Source organism: Cololabis saira, chromosome 20, assembly GCF_033807715.1.
Source record: "Cololabis saira isolate AMF1-May2022 chromosome 20, fColSai1.1, whole genome shotgun sequence".
Classification (NCBI taxonomy): domain Eukaryota; kingdom Metazoa; phylum Chordata; class Actinopteri; order Beloniformes; family Belonidae; genus Cololabis; species Cololabis saira.
Window position 1 is genome coordinate 7,869,988 of NC_084606.1, and position 19,000 is coordinate 7,888,987.

At 44.4% G+C, this 19,000-nt stretch overlaps 16 non-coding genes across 16 annotated transcripts; 5 read left to right on the plus strand and 11 right to left on the minus strand.

The window, feature by feature from the left end:
* Positions 1 to 219: 219 nt before the first annotated feature.
* Positions 220 to 308, plus strand: trnay-gua (transfer RNA tyrosine (anticodon GUA)). Its single transcript is given in 2 exon segments — positions 220 to 256; positions 273 to 308. It is a non-coding gene; the product is annotated as a tRNA-Tyr (tRNA).
* Positions 309 to 4,889: 4,581 nt separating this feature from the next.
* Positions 4,890 to 4,962, minus strand: trnak-cuu (transfer RNA lysine (anticodon CUU)). The gene has a single exon. It is a non-coding gene; the product is annotated as a tRNA-Lys (tRNA).
* Positions 4,963 to 7,712: 2,750 nt separating this feature from the next.
* Positions 7,713 to 7,794, minus strand: trnas-cga (transfer RNA serine (anticodon CGA)). Its single transcript has one exon. It is a non-coding gene; the product is annotated as a tRNA-Ser (tRNA).
* Positions 7,795 to 7,995: 201 nt separating this feature from the next.
* On the minus strand, positions 7,996 to 8,067 carry trnaw-cca (transfer RNA tryptophan (anticodon CCA)). The gene has a single exon. It is a non-coding gene; the product is annotated as a tRNA-Trp (tRNA).
* A 1,810-nt stretch (positions 8,068 to 9,877) lies between these two features.
* On the minus strand, positions 9,878 to 9,949 carry trnae-uuc (transfer RNA glutamic acid (anticodon UUC)). Its single transcript has one exon. It is a non-coding gene; the product is annotated as a tRNA-Glu (tRNA).
* Positions 9,950 to 10,231: 282 nt separating this feature from the next.
* trnas-cga (transfer RNA serine (anticodon CGA)) lies at positions 10,232 to 10,313 on the minus strand. Its single transcript has one exon. It is a non-coding gene; the product is annotated as a tRNA-Ser (tRNA).
* A 496-nt stretch (positions 10,314 to 10,809) lies between these two features.
* Positions 10,810 to 10,898, plus strand: trnay-gua (transfer RNA tyrosine (anticodon GUA)). Its single transcript is given in 2 exon segments — positions 10,810 to 10,846; positions 10,863 to 10,898. It is a non-coding gene; the product is annotated as a tRNA-Tyr (tRNA).
* A 143-nt stretch (positions 10,899 to 11,041) lies between these two features.
* Positions 11,042 to 11,114, plus strand: trnar-acg (transfer RNA arginine (anticodon ACG)). Its single transcript has one exon. It is a non-coding gene; the product is annotated as a tRNA-Arg (tRNA).
* A 1,158-nt stretch (positions 11,115 to 12,272) lies between these two features.
* Positions 12,273 to 12,345, minus strand: trnak-cuu (transfer RNA lysine (anticodon CUU)). The gene has a single exon. It is a non-coding gene; the product is annotated as a tRNA-Lys (tRNA).
* Positions 12,346 to 13,569: 1,224 nt separating this feature from the next.
* trnas-cga (transfer RNA serine (anticodon CGA)) lies at positions 13,570 to 13,651 on the minus strand. Its single transcript has one exon. It is a non-coding gene; the product is annotated as a tRNA-Ser (tRNA).
* Positions 13,652 to 13,852: 201 nt separating this feature from the next.
* trnaw-cca (transfer RNA tryptophan (anticodon CCA)) lies at positions 13,853 to 13,924 on the minus strand. The gene has a single exon. It is a non-coding gene; the product is annotated as a tRNA-Trp (tRNA).
* Positions 13,925 to 15,006: 1,082 nt separating this feature from the next.
* Positions 15,007 to 15,078, minus strand: trnae-uuc (transfer RNA glutamic acid (anticodon UUC)). The gene has a single exon. It is a non-coding gene; the product is annotated as a tRNA-Glu (tRNA).
* Positions 15,079 to 15,345: 267 nt separating this feature from the next.
* On the minus strand, positions 15,346 to 15,427 carry trnas-cga (transfer RNA serine (anticodon CGA)). The gene has a single exon. It is a non-coding gene; the product is annotated as a tRNA-Ser (tRNA).
* A 373-nt stretch (positions 15,428 to 15,800) lies between these two features.
* On the plus strand, positions 15,801 to 15,873 carry trnar-acg (transfer RNA arginine (anticodon ACG)). The gene has a single exon. It is a non-coding gene; the product is annotated as a tRNA-Arg (tRNA).
* Positions 15,874 to 16,614: 741 nt separating this feature from the next.
* On the plus strand, positions 16,615 to 16,703 carry trnay-gua (transfer RNA tyrosine (anticodon GUA)). Its single transcript is given in 2 exon segments — positions 16,615 to 16,651; positions 16,668 to 16,703. It is a non-coding gene; the product is annotated as a tRNA-Tyr (tRNA).
* Positions 16,704 to 18,077: 1,374 nt separating this feature from the next.
* Positions 18,078 to 18,150, minus strand: trnak-cuu (transfer RNA lysine (anticodon CUU)). Its single transcript has one exon. It is a non-coding gene; the product is annotated as a tRNA-Lys (tRNA).
* Between the last annotated feature and the right edge of the window lie 850 nt (positions 18,151 to 19,000).

Consider the following 19,000-nt stretch of genomic DNA (forward strand, 5'->3'; position numbering starts at 1 on the left):
CTAGGGTGTTTGGATCAGATTTTCACACCATTCACACTTCAATTGATTGGGGTGGGGAAAGGGGGTGCTACGGCCCAGGCACTTAGCCAAGGACAATGAACTCTGCCAGTGGTAAGGACCCGGCAAGGGAGACAATAATTAATTTAAAATGTTTCCTTTTCCCAGTTTAAGGCCTTGGTAGAAGAATACACGAGTCATGGAGCTGTCAACATGCATCCTCCTTCGATAGCTCAGTTGGTAGAGCGGAGGACTGTAGAACCAGTAAAACAGGTATCCTTAGGTCGCTGGTTCAACTCCGGCTCCAAGGACTGGCTTTATTTTTCATCTGCCCAGAGCGGGATTCTATTTCACTGCTGTACCCAGCTATGGCTCTGCCATCTACTGTGGATGGGACATCTGAGTCGTTGCAACACGTGTGTTTCCACATGTTTCCACATGTTACCATAAAAGAGGGCTAGTGGCGCCTCTGGCCACTTGTAAATCTAGGTTATTCTTGGTTATTCCTGGTTGTTACAGCCAATCGCGTTCCTGCATCTATCCAAGAATTAACCAAGAATTGACAGCTCTGACCAATCAGGGCTCGGTAAATTTCTGGATGTCCCGGTGACATCCAGAAATGGACCAATCAGGAGCGAGTACAGGCTCCGCCCGCTGCGGAGCTGCTGGGGATGTTTTTTTCCGGTTTACTATGTTCAGAAAAACCAGCCTGAAAATTGTTCCGACTACAGCAAATCCTCCCCCCACACATTTTCCGGACGTTTCAGAAGTAAGTGCAAATACATTTTCATAGGAAGATCTGTGCCGTAGCTCTGTAACGTATAATGCTACTAAGTACTAACGGTGATGTAAGGGCTGAGTTATGGTTCTGCGTCAAAACGACGCCAAAACCACTCGTAAAGGTGGTTTTGGGACGGATGCTAAATCCTGTGAATGTAAAGTTATGTACGGATAAACATTAAAATGCAGTGCAAAAAGGGAACAAAGGATCATCAACTTTTTATGAACAAACCTTGGCGAATTATAATCATTGAAAATCGGATATAGGAATAAATCAGATGAGCATGATTCGGCTTTGTAGATCAATCTAACAAAACATAAAGAAGTTTTCCTCCAAATTGGAAATAAATCTTTACAATCCATTGTTATAAACCATAGATATTTTCAATCCCTGTTTTTAATATTAACAACAATAGTGTTGCTACAACAGCATTAATAAGTAAATACAGTGTATATAATTAGTAAAATGTGAATAAACTACAACTCTCCATCCCCTGGAGGAATCATGATGGTACTTGCAGGCATTCATTCACTGTTTAGCATGAGATAATCCACACTACAGTCTTAAATTTGTATTTGCTAATAAACAGACACAGTTACACATCTATGTGTCTGTGTGACTAATGTTCCAATTGTTCAAGTATTGCATTTTATTCATACACTTTTTATTTTATTTTTGAATCTAGTGGAGCCGCGTTTTAGGAGACGGGCAGATGGAAGCCTGAACTTAACTGACACCATAGAAGCATCAGAGCTACAACAGGTAGATAAACTAAGCAAGAACAAGGTCTTGACTGTTTAAAAAAAATATTAACAATTCAAAATATCTCATTACAAAATAATAACACTGAAAAAAGTTGTGTTTTAATAGTATGTATGGGATTGTATTTTTCAGATCTTTCATCGGGGCCCACAGTCCAGCTCAGTGGCCTGACGGTAACCGGGTGGTGGAGGCGTCTTCCTGAAGCTCAGTGACTGTAACAGGGTGGTGGAAGCGTCTTCCTGACACTTTCTACCCAAATGCTGTGCACTGTGACGGGAAAAAGGTGTCCCAGTTCACAGTGGTGGCTCGTTTATACAAGCACATCTGATAACAAACGGTAGAGTGATGAGTGAGACCACCATCCAGCTCCCCGAAGTAAACGCTGCCACACTCACACAATGGTGAGGACCTCAGCATACTTCATATACAGTTCAGTACAGAAGGATTTGAACAATGACAGAATCTGTACAATTTTGCACCAAAACAATGGATTTACAATGAAAACAATCAAGTGTTATCTTTCACCTGTATTGCTGCTGACAGCTTTACAGAGATTTCACTTTACCTCACATTTACCTGCATTTCCGAGGTAATTAAAGCCTTGAAAAGAAAGTACTTATCTTCTTATATATTTATTTTACACAGGTACATTAGGCGCAGCAGGGGACAGGAACAAAAAATTCTGCACCGGGGCATCCCAGCTCCAGACCCACTCATGACTGGCCAGAAAAACCTTCAACGTTACAGAAAGGTCCTTCCCTGTTTTCAGCCAGTTTACTGCCGCTTCATCAATTCATATTGCCACCAAATACTGCTGGGGAAGCACAACTGAAAGGGAGGCCCCAACCCCAAGCCATCTTCCCAACTCCACAGCCCCATCCACAGCTGCACTTCCTGTCACAACTGCCACCTGGCTACGTTGTCCCATCAGGGGCTGCATCCTCACAGGTGACGGCTGCACCTGGATGCTCACAATACATACTTTCATATATACCATTATCATCACCATCCACCCAGACACAAGCACACAATGAAAGCGGACATAGGAAACAGGTAGAAGAGCACACAGCCCAAGGAAAAAGAAAATACACCAGAAAGACAGATGTGATTATTTGCAGCAAGTGCAAAGAAAGCTAAAAAACGCCATCACACAGGCAGTAATTCGGCAACTGGTACTGTGGAGAAACAGAGACACAATCATATGATCAATGGAGGGCTGTATTGGAGAAAAAGGGCTACAGAAAAAGCAACAAAAAAAAACAGAAAGCAAGGACCCTCCTGCTTCTTAAAAGTTAATTAGTTGGGTTTAGTTTATTTGGTGGTAACTTTTTTGCTGTTTTATGTTTTCGTGTTTGGGTTTAGCAGCTTTTTTTAAAAAACCTTCATCCTTTTGGGAATATTGTTATTGCTATGGGTGTTTTTCTTTTTTTATTTCTAAATATTAGTCATTATATGCCTTTTTACATCTTATTGTAAAATATTACTATTGTAAATATAAATGAGTGCCTTTCTACATCTTAACGTTACAGCTACGATTGTTATTGTTGTTATTGCTGTTTTATTTTACCATGTAAATATATATTTATATAAGTTAATAGAAGTTTATAAATATGAGTCAGCATTTATTGTTTTATTACTGTTTCTATTGTTGATATTGTTATTATTTGTTTTAATTATTTGTTATGTTGTTGTTATTTGTTATTGTTATTATTTCAATAAAATGGTATGTTTATAAGGGATTTTATGACTTTCTTCCTCTTATTCCATTGTTATAAACGTATAGATTCTAAAGGATAAGATCCTTTAGAATCTATACAAGGCTAACTGTCCCAAATTGGACATAGCTTAGGGAAGAAAATGTGTAGAATGAACCTTTATTTCTACCATCTCATTTGTTTTTACTCTTAAAAAACACGTTCTCGTTATCGGCAGTCCCTGGGCTCGAACTCGCGAACTCCCGCTTGAGACGGCTTTTTTTCGTGCGTCCCCGGGCTCATCTCTGGGCTCGAACTCGCGAACTCCCGCTTGAGACGGCTTTTTTTCCTGCAGTTCCCGTGCTGGCTGTCGCGGGTGATTTTGATCATTTCTGGATGAGTTACATTGACTAATGCGCGATGTCCTTGGTGCAATGGATAACGCGTCTGAGTACGGATCAGAAGATTCTAGGTTCAACTCCTGGCTAGCTCAAAAAATCCTAATCTTTAATATTATCCCAGTCACAACCTTGGTAGTGTACACGTTTCTTCTTCTCTGTCATTTATTTATTTACTTGCTTTTTTCATTTGTCTCTGTGTATGCCCGGAAACGTACACTTCAAAGGTGCCGCAGGATAGGCCGTCTTCCATAATGTTTCCAAAGCTGCCCCCGGCTCACGCATTATTTTTGTCTTTCATGGGACCTCTTTTATTCAATCTATTTAATCTCATTAGAGGCAAATGCCCTTACCTGACGACAGGGGCGCCACACCTCCACACACACTTCTTCCAACCTCACACCGTGTAAACTGACATAACTGCAGAAACCGAGCACATATCTAAAGCTGGGTACATGTATCCGTTCAAGCTGTGATCGTATAGTGGTGAGTACTCTGCGTTGTGGCCGCAGCAACCCCGGTTCGAAGCCGGGTCACAGCACCCCTGTGGCAGCCAGGGAGCTTCTCAAACTTTTGGAAAAAGAAAGAAAAAGGTGCCACGGCCACAACAAAATCCACTAGGGATCAGATTTTCACACCATTCACACTTCAATTGATTGGGGTGGGGAGGGCGAGTGCTACGGCCCAGACACTTAGCCAAGGACAATGGACTCTGCCAGTGGTAAGGACCCAGCAACGGGCGCATAAAGGAGACAATAATTCATTTAAAATGTTTCCTTTTCCTAGTTTCAGGCCTTGGTAGAAGAATACACAAGTCATGGAGCTGTCAACATGCTCCCTCCTTCGATAGTTCAGTTGGTAGAGCGCAGTACTGTAGAACCAGCAAAATGTCGCTAGTTCAACTCCGGCTCGAAGGACTGCTCTTAGTTTCCATCTGCCCAGTGCGGGACTCTATTTCATCACTGTACTCGGCTTTGGCCATTTGGTAACGTGCACATGTTATCCTCGTCATCGGCAAATCAATTACATGCATCAGATACGTAGTCATAATTACAAATTCTTACATGTTATCGTCGTCAACGGCAAATCAATGAAATTATTTCACCTAACCCTGGAATGTCATCAGACATGTGATGTCATTGATGATGTCACCAGTCTCAGCCAGTAAAATCCATGACAGCAGTGGAGGTGATTCCTTTCTGCTCACCTTCAACCTGGACTCTACACTTCAAACAAACTTCATAAATGTGACTTCAGCGCCCAACGTGGGGCTCGAACCCACGACCCTGAGATTAAGAGTCTCATGCTCTACCGACTGAGCTAGCCGGGCTTCAGATGCTAAACTAGTGATTATCTAGTTTTTCGCAATTGTAGATGCTCACAAATTGGCTATTTCGGAGGTGTCCATTTTTTAGGAGTTGGTGCAGTTGGAAGCCAACTACCTGGTGATGATGTCACCTACTCTTGTCCACTTGGCATTATGAGACAACGGGAGCGCATTTCAAGTTCAGCTGGACTACGTCAAAATCTGTGTAGACCTGGCGGTTATCAGGTTGCTATGCTCCTCAAGATAGCCTATAGCTAGCTAGTGCAAAATGTCCCACTATCTATGTCTCTACATACCTGTATAGATGGTTTTGTATAAGATTAAGGGGGAATAGAAACTAAATGATAATTTAGTCCTAAAATGACAACATGAAGATGTTTCTGTTGTTTATTTTGACGATAAAAACAGGAAGCTGCCAGTAGATGTGCTAAGTGTTGCATCAGTTGTGAATAGCAACTCTGTCATTTAGCCTTGGAATGTCATCAAAGACATGTGATGTCACTGAGGATGTCACAAAGACTTATGGAGGGTATACATAGCACTCCTTAAAGTTAGGATTTTTTTTATTCACATTATTAACAGAAATAGGGAAATAATTCTGCCACAGGAACATGAAAACATGATGACCTAAGTAGGTCAGTCTTGGAGTATAGAGAAGAAACATTTCTGATGTTACTGTGTTGTGCGTCGCCCATGTGAACTCTGAACTTATAAAATGTATGAACATTTCAGGATTATGAATTCCAAGTGAAAGCAAGACTTTGGTCTCGTCCTGGGGCCAGAGTTTTTATGACTGCATGACTCCAGACCAGAGAACAGACCCCCTGGGTTTACGACATCTGGGAGGGGGGTCAGACCCATAAGCCCCACAAAATCAGCAGGGTTCCTGGAGGAACAAAGGAAAAGACAACGCAAAGGGACCAGAGAACAGACCCCCTGGGGTTACGACACCAGGGGGAGTTCAGACGCAGTGGAGCCCCCAGGAAACCAGTGGAGGGTCCTGAAAGGGGGGGGGACTGTCCCTCACAGTAAAACCGCCCCCAAGCCCAAAAGCGGGGAGCACCCAATCACTTGCCAGGGGCTGGTGACGTCACGCAGCCCGCGGAACTCAAAGCCCCCTTCCTGCCCAGCGCTCACTCTCTCTCCTTCAGCCAGCGGACTGAACGGACGTTCCTGCCGACGGTGCAGCCGCTGCCGCATCTACTCCCCGAGAGCCTGGGGCGGGGAGGGAGCCTTTCCGGACCTGCATTAACAGGCCAGGCGTAAAATCAGATACCAGAGCGCGGCGCTCTCAACTCTCTCTGTCTGCTAACTCCTTTCTTCCTTTGAGCACTTTCCCCACACCAGGGACCGTGCCGTCCAGGACGACTGCTCCGCCAAAACCCGCCCGGAGCTCCAGCCTTTGGACCGCGAGGCCCTCGCGCAGCCCGGCGACACAACACGGGACGAGCCGACGTTCTGAAGGGAGGAACCGGCCCCCCGTGCGCAGCGAGGCAGTGTGCTGAGGACGCGGTCAGGACCAGAGAGCCGGTGTGAGGTTTCTCCAGCCACTGTTCACTTTTTCTGTGGAGTTAGGAGAGGTGAGAGACCGAGCGGCCGCAGAAACTGAGGATCCCCATCAGGAAACCCCTTGCAGGACCGAGCCGCAGGCGACGGAGCCTGCAGCCTCAGGTCCGGACTCCCGAGGACGCGTGAGCTGCGGTTTGGGCGATCAGTCAGTTAGAACGGTGTAAAGCTGAACTTATGTTTAATGAGATTACTGTATGCGTATTACTGTACGTTATCATTATTGTGTTCTTTATCATCTTTATTATTATTACATTTGATTCTTTTCTTTTCATTCCATGCATTTAACTTTCATTTCATTTCTATTGATTGTTGTTTTTCTAGTTAGTTAATGGTTTTATGATACTTAAGATTCTGCCATCGGGATTTATTGGGTATTTGTTTATCATCTTTGATACCCGTATGTAAATAAATTCTGATTGATTTTTAATGAGTGGTTGTTGTTATTTCATGCAAGATTTGGTCACAAATTGATTTGTTTAAGCAGAGCCTAGTGTTCGGATATCACGCCTTCAACTGTTATCCTGTAAATGATAGTAGGATTTTCTGTTATGCAGGATAATTCAAATCATATGAGACTGATTTTCTGCTGTTTAGTTATCATTTTCCCCCGGAGTAAGGCCCCGGCGGTGGTGCCCCGACGATAATTATTATCATTTTGATAATTCAATTTGATAAATAGTCAACTTTATTAATTATTAATAATTATTAATAATATTCATTAATAGCCTTCGATAACTGATCAGCTTAGCTACCTGAGTTGCACAACACTGCACTGTGTGTGAGATTGGGATGGTTTCCATGGACACTGCAGAATGTTAATCAAAATGTTTGCGTTTCAATATAAACAGCAGAGGGCCGCTGTTGCTACATTTGGTAACGTGCACATGTTATCATCGTCATCGGCAAATTAATTACATGCATCAGATACATTGTCATAATTACCAATTCTTTCATCTAACCCTGGAATGTCATCAGACATGTGATGTCATTGATGATGTCACCATTCTCAGCCAGTAAAATCCATCTCAGTGACCACAACAGCAGTGGAGGTGATTGCTTTCTGCTCACCTTCAACCTGGACTCTACACTTTAAACAAATTTCATAAATGTGACTTCAGCACCCAATGTGGGGCTCGAACCCACACCCCTGAGATTAGGATTAAGATTAACATTCATACATGAAACGTTGTTGGCAGGATTTCAACCTGCACGGGTAATCCCCAACGGATTTCGAGTCCATCGCCTTAACCACTCGGCCACAACAACCACTCCAAAATGTGTGAATTTGCAGAATCAGATAAACAAATGCAATTCCTTTTATTTAAAGATTGTTCCTCCTTTCTTCAAGGCAGGTGATTGTGCAGACTTTAATAATTCCCGGTACATATCAAAGTTTTCTGTTGCAGCTAAAGTTTGTATGGTTGGTAAACTTGTACGGATGGATAAAACAAAATTGAAAGTTCATTATGACCCTGATGTGAGTTGAACACATAACCTTCTGATCTGGTGTCAGACGCGCTACCATTGCGCCACAGAGCCTTTTCTGATATTCTCTGAGGTTGTACACCAATCTGATCATAGCGGGTCCACTTCCAAACCAAATAACTTCCGTCTTGTTTTCATGAAGCTTCATCCGTGTTTTAAAGTCCCTGAGACAGTCCATCAAGGGGTTCAGTGGGTTACTATGATGCAGAGAAAAATAGATGTAAAATATATGAGATGTTCTACACTTGGAGCTTTGTTCATTTATTTATTTTTAATAACAAGGGGCGTGGACAAGGTGGGAGCATGCAGAACCTCGCAAACTCACCTGGGAAGAACTCTGGAGAGCTGAACCTCTGCGCACAAAGTTCCTCATTCAATCAGTGTACGACGTCCTCCCAAGCCCGGCCAACCTGCACACCTGGGGCCTGGCAGATATGCCTGAGTGCAAGTTGTGCCAGAGGAGGGGCACCATGGAGCACATTCTGAGCTGCTGCCCAAAGGCGTTAGGAGAGGGGCGGTATCGCTGGCGCCACGACCAAGTTCTAAAATCCTTGGCGGATTCCATCTGCACAGCGATACAGAACAGCAAGACCCAGGTCGCCCCGAAGCAGTCAATCACGTTTGTTAGAGCTGGGCAGAATGCAAAACACCAGCCAAACTCCGTAGGAGGACTCTTCGCTACCGCTCGTGACTGGCAGCTCCAAGTTGACCTGGGAAGGAAACTCAAGTTCCCAGCTAGCATAGCTGCCACTTCACTCCCCCCAGATATGGTATTAACTTTGGAGTCCACCAAGCAAGTGGTTGTTAGGTTTCTAAATCATCAACATACATTAATTAACTTAGAAAAAGACACCGGAGACTGTCAGAAATGATTTTCAATGGCCTTCTGCAGAAGGTTGGAGAAAAATCTTGAGGAGCTTTTAGGGCAACACGACCCTTCTCTTAGAGCTCGTCAAAACCTCTCCCCACTGGCTCTCTGCAGAGCTGGCGCTTTTATTCAGTAAGCTGACAGGAAACTTGACCATATTTGGTAAACAATGGACAATGGTAAAAACAGATGGTCAAACAGATCAGATGATAGTTGAAAAGTCACACATGACTTTTCAGTTGAAGAGGCTTGGTATGAAGAAACAAACAGACATCCTTAAAACACAAAGGGTCAAGGGGTCAACTAAAACAGGACCCTCTGTTGGAGGTTTGAACAGATGGTTCAAACTGACAATGGGGTATTTGTTGGACAACTCAAACTCAGGAAGGGCTTCGCTGTCATCTGTTAACATGTGATAACCAACAGTCAGCTTAAGTCTTGAAACAACATGAAGGGTCTATAAATGAGCCCCTTCTAGACAAACAAGAACTCTGTGAGGCTTTGCACAGATGTGTCTAAAGACACTGCTCAGCTGTTAACAAAGCCCTAAATACCTAAATACCATCAGGGAATGGCCTGTCTGGTGACTTCTGTTCCTATTCTGATAGTTTTTTATTTTCATAATGACAATCTTAATTCAAAAGAGTTGATTAACCTCACATGGTCCTGCTGGAACTGACTGTCCCCTTGGAGGGCGGGATTGGTGAGGCCAATGAGCGCAAGAGGGCCAAACACTCTGAGCTCACCACAGAGTGCCGGAGCAATGGCTGGAGAGCCCGCTGCGAGCCAGTTGAAATTGAGCGCAGAGGTTTCGCAGGACATTCACTCCAGAGAGTGCTCAAACTCCTTGGAGTTACAGGACTGCAGTTGAGGAGAGCCACCAAGAAAATCCTCGAGGCCACAGAAAAGGCCTTGCGGTGCTGTGGATCCGTAGTGCGCTACTTGGACACAAGCCGGGGATTGATCACCCCCGGCTGGGGGAGAAATAGACATTTCTTCCCTGACCGGGAATTGAACCCGGACCGTGGTGGTGAAAGCACCAAATCCTAGCCATTAGACCATCAGGGACACATGTGACATCATGACAACTTCACTGCAACTTCACTGCACCGCGAGTGTCGCCAACAGAAAAAACTTTACAAATGTGCATACGCCAGAATTGATCGGTGCATGAAGCACCACAACTTTCTACATTCAAGTCACTTTCTGAACATCAAACCGTGTGCGTACAGACATTTTTTGTGCACTGCGCTCTTTGTAAATGAGGCCCCTGATGGATGAGTTAAAAATCACAGTCTTGTCTGAGGTTAAGACATCGTACATTTAGCAAGCCTTTTGTTCCCCATTAAGCGTTGTTGGGAGGATTTGAACCTGCGCGGGGAATCCCCAATGGATTTCGAGTCCATCGCCTTAACCACTCGGCCACAACAACCACTCTAAAAGGTGTGAATCTGCAGAATCAGATGAATGAATGCAATTCCTTTTATTTAAAGATTGATCCTGCTTTCTTCAAGGCAGGTGATTGTGCAGACTTGCATAATTCCATGTACATATCAAAGTTTTCTCTTGCAGCAAAAGTTTATCTGGTTGGGGAACTCGTGAGGATGGAAAAAACAAAACTGAAAACCCCGGTTTGAATCCGGGTCACAGCACCCCTGTGGCAGCCAGAGAGCTTCTCAAACTTTTGGCCACGGCCACAACAAAATCCACTAGGGTGTTTGGATCAGATTTTCACACCATTCACACTTCAATTATTTGGGGTGGGGAAAGGGGGTGCTACGGCCCAGGCACTTAGCCAAGGACAATGGACTCTGCCAGTGGTAAGGACCCGGCAAGGGAGACAATAATTAATTTAAAATGTTTCCTTTTCCCAGTTTAAGGCCTTGGTAGAAGAATACACGAGTCATGGAGCTGTCAACATGCATCCTCCTTCGATAGCTCAGTTGGTAGAGCGGAGGACTGTAGAACCAGTAAAACAGGTATCCTTAGGTCGCTGGTTCAACTCCGGCTCGAAGGACTGGCTTTATTTTTCATCTGCCCAGTGCGGGATTCTATTTCACTGCTGTACCCGGCTATGGCTCTGCCATCTACTGTGGATGGGACATCTGAGTCGTTGCAACACGTGTGTTTCCACATGTTTCCACATGTTACCATAAAAGAGGGCTAGTGGCGCAATGGATAACGCGTCTGAGTACGGATCAGAAGATTCTAGGTTCAACTCCTGGCTAGCTCAAAAAATCCTAATCTTTAATATTATCCCAGTCACAACCTTGGTAGTGTACACGTTTCTTCTTCTCTGTCATTTATTTATTTACTCGCTTTTTTCATTTGTCTCTGTGTATGCCAACATACACTTCAAAGGTGCCGCAGGATAGGCCGTCTTCCATAATGTGTCCAAAGCTGCCCCCGGCTCACGCATTATTTTTGTCTTTCATGGGACCTCTTTTATTCAATCTATTTAATCTCATTAGAGGCAAATGCCCTTACCTGACGACAGGGGCACCACACCTCCACACACACTTCTTCCAACCTCACACCGTGTAAACTGACATAACTGCAGAAACCGAGCACATATCTAAAGCTGGGTACATGTCTCCGTTCAAGCTGTGATCGTGTAGTGGTGAGTACTCTGCGTTGTGGCCGCAGCAACCCCGGTTTGAAGCCGGGTCACAGCACCCCTGTGGCAGCCAGAGAGCTTTTCAAACTTTTGGAAAAAGAAAGAAAAAGGTGCCACGGCCACAACAAAATCCACTAGGGATCAGATATTCACACCATTCACACTTCAATTGATTGGGGTGGGGAGGGGGGGTGCTACGGCCCAGACACTTAGCCAAGGACAATGGACTCTGCCAGTGGTAAGGACCCAGCAACGGGCGCATAAAGGAGACAATAATTCATTTAAAATGTTTCCTTTTCCTAGTTTCAGGCCTTGGTAGAAGAATACACAAGTCATGGAGCTGTCAACATGCACCCTCCTTCGATAGTTCAGTTGGTAGAGCGGAGTACTGTAGAACCAGCAAAATGTCGCTAGTTCAACTCCGGCTCGAAGGACTGCTGTTAGTTTCCATGTGCCCAGTGCGGGACTCTATTTCATCACTCTACTCGGCTTTGGCCATTTGGTAACGTGCACATGTTATCCTCGTCATCGGCAAATCAATTACATGCATCAGATACCCAGTCATAATTACAAATTCTTACATGTTATCGTCGTCAACGGCAAATCAATGAAATTATTTCACCTAACCCTGGAATGTCATCAGACATGTGATGTCATTGATGATGTCACCAGTCTCAGCCAGTAAAATCCATCACAGCAGTGGAGGTGATTCCTTTAGGCTCACCTTCAACCTGGACTCTACACTTCAAACAAACTTCATAAATGTGACTGCAGCGCCCAACGTGGGGCTCGAACCCACGACCCTGAGATTAAGAGTCTCATGCTCTACCGACTGAGCTAGCCGGGCTTCAGATGCTAGAAAATAAGAACAATAATTGAAAAGTGTCTGTAATGTGAGGTTTTATCAGTGTTTCAGAGAAACTAGTTTTCCGTCTGCACTCCTCTGGACACCACCCAGACAGTTGAAGGACAACATGTGACTGAACTAGTGATTTTCTAGTTTTTCGCAATTGTAGATGCTCACAAATTGGCTATTTCGGAGGTGTCCATTTTTTAGGAGTTGGTGCAGTTGGAAGCCAACTACCTGGTGATGATGTCACCTACTCTCGTCCACTTGGCATTATGAGACAACGGGAGCGCATTTCAAGTTCAGCTGGACTACGTCAAAATCTGTGTAGACCTGGCGGTTATCAGGTTGCTATGCTCCTCAAGATAGCCTATAGCTAGCTAGTGCAAAATGTCCCACTATCTATGTCTCTACATACCTGTCTAAATGGTTTTGTATAAGATTAAGGGGGGAATAGAAACTAAATGATAATTTAGTCCTAAAATGACAACATGAAGATGTTTCTGTTGTTTATTTTGACGATAAAAACAGGAAGCTGCCAGTAGATGTGCTAAGTGTTGCATCAGATACATAGTTGTGAATAGCAACTCTGTCATTTAGCCTTGGAATGTCATCAAAGACATGTGATGTCACTGAGGATGTCACAAAGACTTATGGAGGGTATACATAGCACTCCTTAAAGTTAGGATTTTTTTTATTCACATTATTAACAGAAATAGGGAAATAATTCTGCCAAGGGAAAATGAAAACATGATGACCTAAGTAGGTCAGTCTTGGAGTATAGAGCAGAAACATTTCTGATGTTACTGCACTGTGTGTGAGATTGGGATGGTTTCCATGGACACTGCAGAATGTTAAGCAAAATGTTTGCGTTTCAATATAAACAGCAGAGGGGCCGCTGTTCCTACATTTGGTAACGTGCACATGTTATCATCGTCATCGGCAAATTAATTACATGCATCAGATACATTGTCATAATTACCAATTCTTTCATCTAACCCTGGAACGTCATCAGACATGTGATGTCATTGATGATGTCACCATTCTCAGCCAGTAAAATCTATCTCAGTGACCACAACAGCAGTGGAGGTGATTGCTTTCTGCTCACCTTCAACCTGGACTCTACACTTTAAACAAATTTCATAAATGTGACTTCAGCACCCAATGTGGGGCTCGAACCCACACCCCTGAGATTAGGATTAAGATTAATATTCATACATGAATCGTTGTTGGCAGGATTTCAACCTGCACAGGTAATCCCCAAGGGATTTCGAGTCCATCGCCTTAACCACTCGGCCACAACAATCACTCCAAAATGTGTGAATTTGCAGAATCAGATAAACAAATGCAATTCCTTTTATTTAAAGATTGTTCCTCCTTTCTTCAAGGCAGGTGATTGTGCAGACTTTAATAATTCCCGATACATATCAAAGTTTTCTGTTGCAGATAAAGTTTGTATGGTTGGTAAACTTGTAAGGATGGATAAAACAAAATTGAAAGTTCATTATGACCCTGATGTGAGTTGAACACATAACCTTCTGATCTGGAGTCAGACGCGCTACCATTGCGCCACAGAGCCTTTTCTAGTATTCTCTGTGGTTGTACACCAATCTGATCATAGCGGGCACCACTTCCAAACCAAATAACTTCCGTCTTGTTTTCATGAAGCTTCATCCATGTTTTAAAGTCCCTGAGACAGTCCATCAAGGGGTTCAGTGGGTTACTATGATGCAGAGAAAAATAGATGTAAAATATATGAGATGTTCTACACTTGGAGCTTTGTTCATTTATTTATTTTTAATAACAAGGGGCGTGGACAAGGTGGGAGCATGCAGAACCTCGCAAACTCACCTGGGAAGAACTCTGGAGAGCTGAACCTCTGCGCACAAAGTTCCTCATTCAATCAGTGTACGACGTCCTCCCAAGCCCGGCCAACCTGCACACCTGGGGCCTGGCAGATACGCCTGAGTGCAAGTTGTGCCAGAGGAGGGGCACCATGGAGCACATTCTGAGCTGCTGCCCAAAGGCGTTAGGAGAGGGGCGGTATCGCTGGCGCCACGACCAAGTTCTAAAATCCTTGGCGGATTCCATCTGCACAGCGATACAGAACAGCGAGACCCAGGTTGCCCCGAAGCAGTCAATCACGTTTGTTAGAGCTGGGCAGAATGCAAAACACCAGCCAAACTCCGCAGGAGGACTCCTCGCTGCCGCTCGTGACTGGCAGCTCCAAGTTGACCTGGGAAGGAAACTCAAGTTCCCAGCTAGCATAGCTGCCACTTCACTCCCCCCAGATATGGTATTAACTTAGGAGTCCACCAAGCAAGTGGTCCTCCTGGAACTGACTGTCCCCTTGGAGGGCCGGATTGGTGAGGCCAATGAGCGCAAGAGGGCCAAATACTCTGAGCTCACCACAGAGTGCCGGAGCAATGGCTGGAGAGCCCGCTGCGAGCCAGTTGAAATTGAGCGCAGAGGTTTCCCAGGACATTCACTCCAGAGAGTGCTCAAACTCCTTGGAGTTACAGGACTGCAGTTGAGGAGAGCCACCAAGAAAATCCTCGAGGCCACAGAAAAGGCCTCGCGGTGCTGTGGATCCGTAGGGGGGATCTGTGGTGCACTACTTGGACACAAGCCGGGGATTGATCACCAAGAAATAGACATTTCTTCCCTGACCGGGAATTGAACCCGGACCTTGGTGGTGAAAGCACCAAATCCTAGCCATTAAACCATCAGGGACACATGTGACATCATGACAACTTCACTGCAATTTCACTGCATCGCCAGTGAGTGTCCCAACAGAAAAAACTTTACAAATGTGCATACGCCAGAATTGATCGGTGCATGAAGCACCACAACTTTCTACATTCAAGTCACTTTCTGAACATCAGACCGTGCGCGTACAGACATTTTGTAAATGAGGCCCCTGATGGATGAGTTATAAATCACAGTCTTGTCTGAGGTTAAGACATCGTACATTTAACAAGCCTTTTGTTCCCCATTAAGCGTTGTTGGCAGGATTTGAACCTGCGCGGGGAATCCCCAATGGATTTCGAGTCCATCGCCTTAACCACTCGGCCACAACAACCACTCTAAAAGGTGTGAATCTGCAGAATCAGATAAATAAATGCAATTCCTTTTATTTAAAGATTGATCCTGCTTGAGCCTGGTCCTGCTCAAGGTTTCTTCCCTCCTAAAGGGGAGTTTTCCCTTGCCACTGTTTGGCTTAAGGTTTTTCTCCCACTAGGGGAGTTTTTACCTGCCATTGTTTATGTAATAACTGCTCGGGGGTCATGTTCTGGGTATGGGTCTCTGTAAAGCGTCTAGAGACAACTCTGTTGTATTAGACGCTATATAAATAAAATTGAATTGAATTGAATTTCTCCAAGGCAGGTGATTGTGCAGACTCGCATAATCTGAGTCGTTGCAACACGTGTGTTTCCACATGTTACCATAAAAGAGGGCTAGTGGCGCAATGGATAACGCGTCTGAGTACGAATCAGAAGATTCTAGGTTCAACTCCTGGCTAGCTCAAAAAATCCTAATCTTTAATATTATCCCATTCACAACCTTGGTAGTGTACACGTTTCTTCTTCTCTGTCATTTATTTATTTACTTGCTTTTTTCATTTGTCTCTGTGTATGCCCGGAAACGTACACTTCAAAGGTGCCGCAGGATAGGCCGTCTTCCATAATGTTTCCAAAGCTGCCCCCGGCTCACGCATTATTTTTGTCTTTCATGGGACCTCTTTTATTCAATCTATTTAATCTCATTAGAGGCAAATGCCCTTACCTGACGACAGGGGCGCCACACCTCCACACACACTTCTTCCAACCTCACACCGCGTAAACTGACATAACTGCAGAAACCGAGCACATATCTAAAGCTGGGTACATGCATCCTTTCAAGCTGTGATCTTATAGTGGTGAGTACTCTGTGTTGTGGCCGCAGCAACCCTGGTTCGAATCCGGGTCACAGCACCCCTGTGGCAGCCAGAGAGCTTCTCAAACTTTTGGAAAAAGAAAGAAAAAGGTGCCACGGCCACAACAAAATCCACTAGGGTGTTTGGATCAGATTTTCACACCATTCACACTTCAATTGATTGGGGTGGGGAAAGGGGGTGCTACGGCCCAGGCACTTAGCCAAGGACAATGGACTCTGCCAGTGGTAAGGACCCGGCAAGGGAGACAATAATTAATTTAAAATGTTTCCTTTTCCCAATTTAAGGCCTTGGTAGAAGAATACACGAGTCATGGAGCTGTCAACATGCATCCTCCTTCGATAGCTCAGTTGGTAGAGCGGAGGACTGTAGAACCAGTAAAACAGGTATCCTTAGGTCGCTGGTTCAACTCCGGCTCGAAGGACTGGCTTTATTTTTCATCTGCCCAGAGCGGGATTCTATTTCACTGCTGTACCCAGCTATGGCTCTGCGATCTACTGTGGATGGGACATCTGAGTCGTTGCAACACGTGTGTTTCCACATGTTTCCACATGTTACCATAAAAGAGGGCTAGTGGCGCAATGGATAACGCGTCTGAGTACGGATCAGAAGATTCTAGGTTCAACTCCTGGCTACCTCAAAAAATCCTAATCTTTAATATTATCCCAGTCACAACCTTGGTAGTGTACATGTTTCTTCTTCTCTGTCATTTATTTATTTACTTGCTTTTTTCATTTGTCTTTGTGTATGCCCGGAAACACACACTTCAAAGGTGCCGCAGGATAGGCCGTCTTCCATAATGTTTCCAAAGCTGCCCCCGGCTCACGCATTATTTTTGTCTTTCATGGGACCTCTTTTATTCAATCTATTTAATCTCATTAGAGGCAAATGCCCTTACCTGACGACAGGGGCGCCACACCTCCACACACACTTCTTCCAACCTCACACCGTGTAAACTGACATAACTGCAGAAACCGAGCACATATCTAAAGCTGGGTACATGTATCCTTTCAAGCTGTGATCTCATAGTGGTGAGTACTCTGTGTTGTGGCTGCAGCAACCCCGGTTCGAATCCGGATCACAGCACCCCTGTGGCAGCCAGAGAGCTTCTCAAACTTTTGGAAAAAGAAAGAAAAAGGTGCAACGGCCACAACAAAATCTACTAGGGTGTTTGGATCAGATTTTCACACCATTCACACTTCAATTGATTGGGGTGGGGAAAGGGGGTGCTACGGCCCAGGCACTTAGCCAAGGACAATGGACTCTGCCAGTGGTAAGGACCCGGCAAGGGAGACAATAATTAATTTAAAATGTTTCCTTTTCCTAGTTTCAGGCCTTGGTAGAAGAATACACAAGTCATGGAGCTGTCAACATGCACCCTCCTTCGATAGTTCAGTTGGTAGAGCGAAGTACTGTAGAACCAGCAAAATGTCGCTAGTTCAACTCCGGCTCGAAGGACTGCTGTTAGTTTCCATGTGCCCAGTGTGGGACTCTATTTCATCACTGTACTCGGCTTTGGCCATTTGGTAACGTGCACATGTTATCCTCGTCATCGGCAAATCAATTACATGCATCAGATACGTAGTCATAATTACAAATTCTTACATGTTATCGTCGTCAACGGCAAATCAATGAAATTATTTCACCTAACCCTGGAATGTCATCAGACATGTGATGTCATTGATGATGTCACCAGTCTCAGCCAGTAAAATCCATGACAGCAGTGGAGGTGTTTCCTTTCTGCTCACCTTCAACCTGGACTCTACACTTCAAACAAACTTCATAAATTTGACTTCAGCGCCCAACGTGGGGCTCGAACCCACGACCCTGAGATTAAGAGTCTCATGCTCTACCGACTGAGCTAGCCGGGCTTCAGATGCTAGTAAATAAGAACAATAATCGAAAAGTGTCTGTAATGTGAGGTTTTATCAGTGTTTCAGAGAAACCAGTTTTCCGTCTGGACTCCTCTGGACACCACCCAGACAGTTGAAGGACAACATGTGACTAAACTAGTGAGAACTAGTTTTTCGCAATTGTAGATGCTCACAAATTGGCTATTTTGGAGGTGTCCATTTTTTAGGAGTTGGTGCAGTTGGAAGCCAACTACCTGGTGATGATGTCACCTACTCTCGTCCACTTGGCATTATGAGACAACGGGAGCGCATTTCAAGTTCAGCTGGACTACGTCAAAATCTGTGTAGACCTGGCGGTTATCAGGTTGCTATGCTCCTCAAGATAGCCTATAGCTAGCTAGTGCAAAATGTCCCACTATCTATGTCTCTACATACCTGTCTAGATGGTTTTGTATAAGATTAAGGGGGAATAGAAACTAAATGATAATTTAGTCCTAAAATGACAACATGAAGATGTTTCTGTTGTTTATTTTGACGATAAAAACAGGAAGCTGCCAGTAGATGTGCTAAGTGTTGCATCAGATACATAGTTGTGAATAGCAACTCTGTCATTTAGCCTTGGAATGTCATCAAAGACATGTGATGTCACTGAGGATGTCACAAAGACTTATGGAGGGTATACATAGCACTCCTTAAAGTTAGGATTTTTTTAATTCACATTATTAACAGAAATAGGGAAATAATTCTGCCAAGGGAACATGAAAACATGATGACCTAAGTAGGTCAGTCTTGGAGTATAGAGCAGAAACATTTCTGATGTTACTGCACTGTGTGTGAGATTGGGATGGTTTCCATGGACACTGCAGAA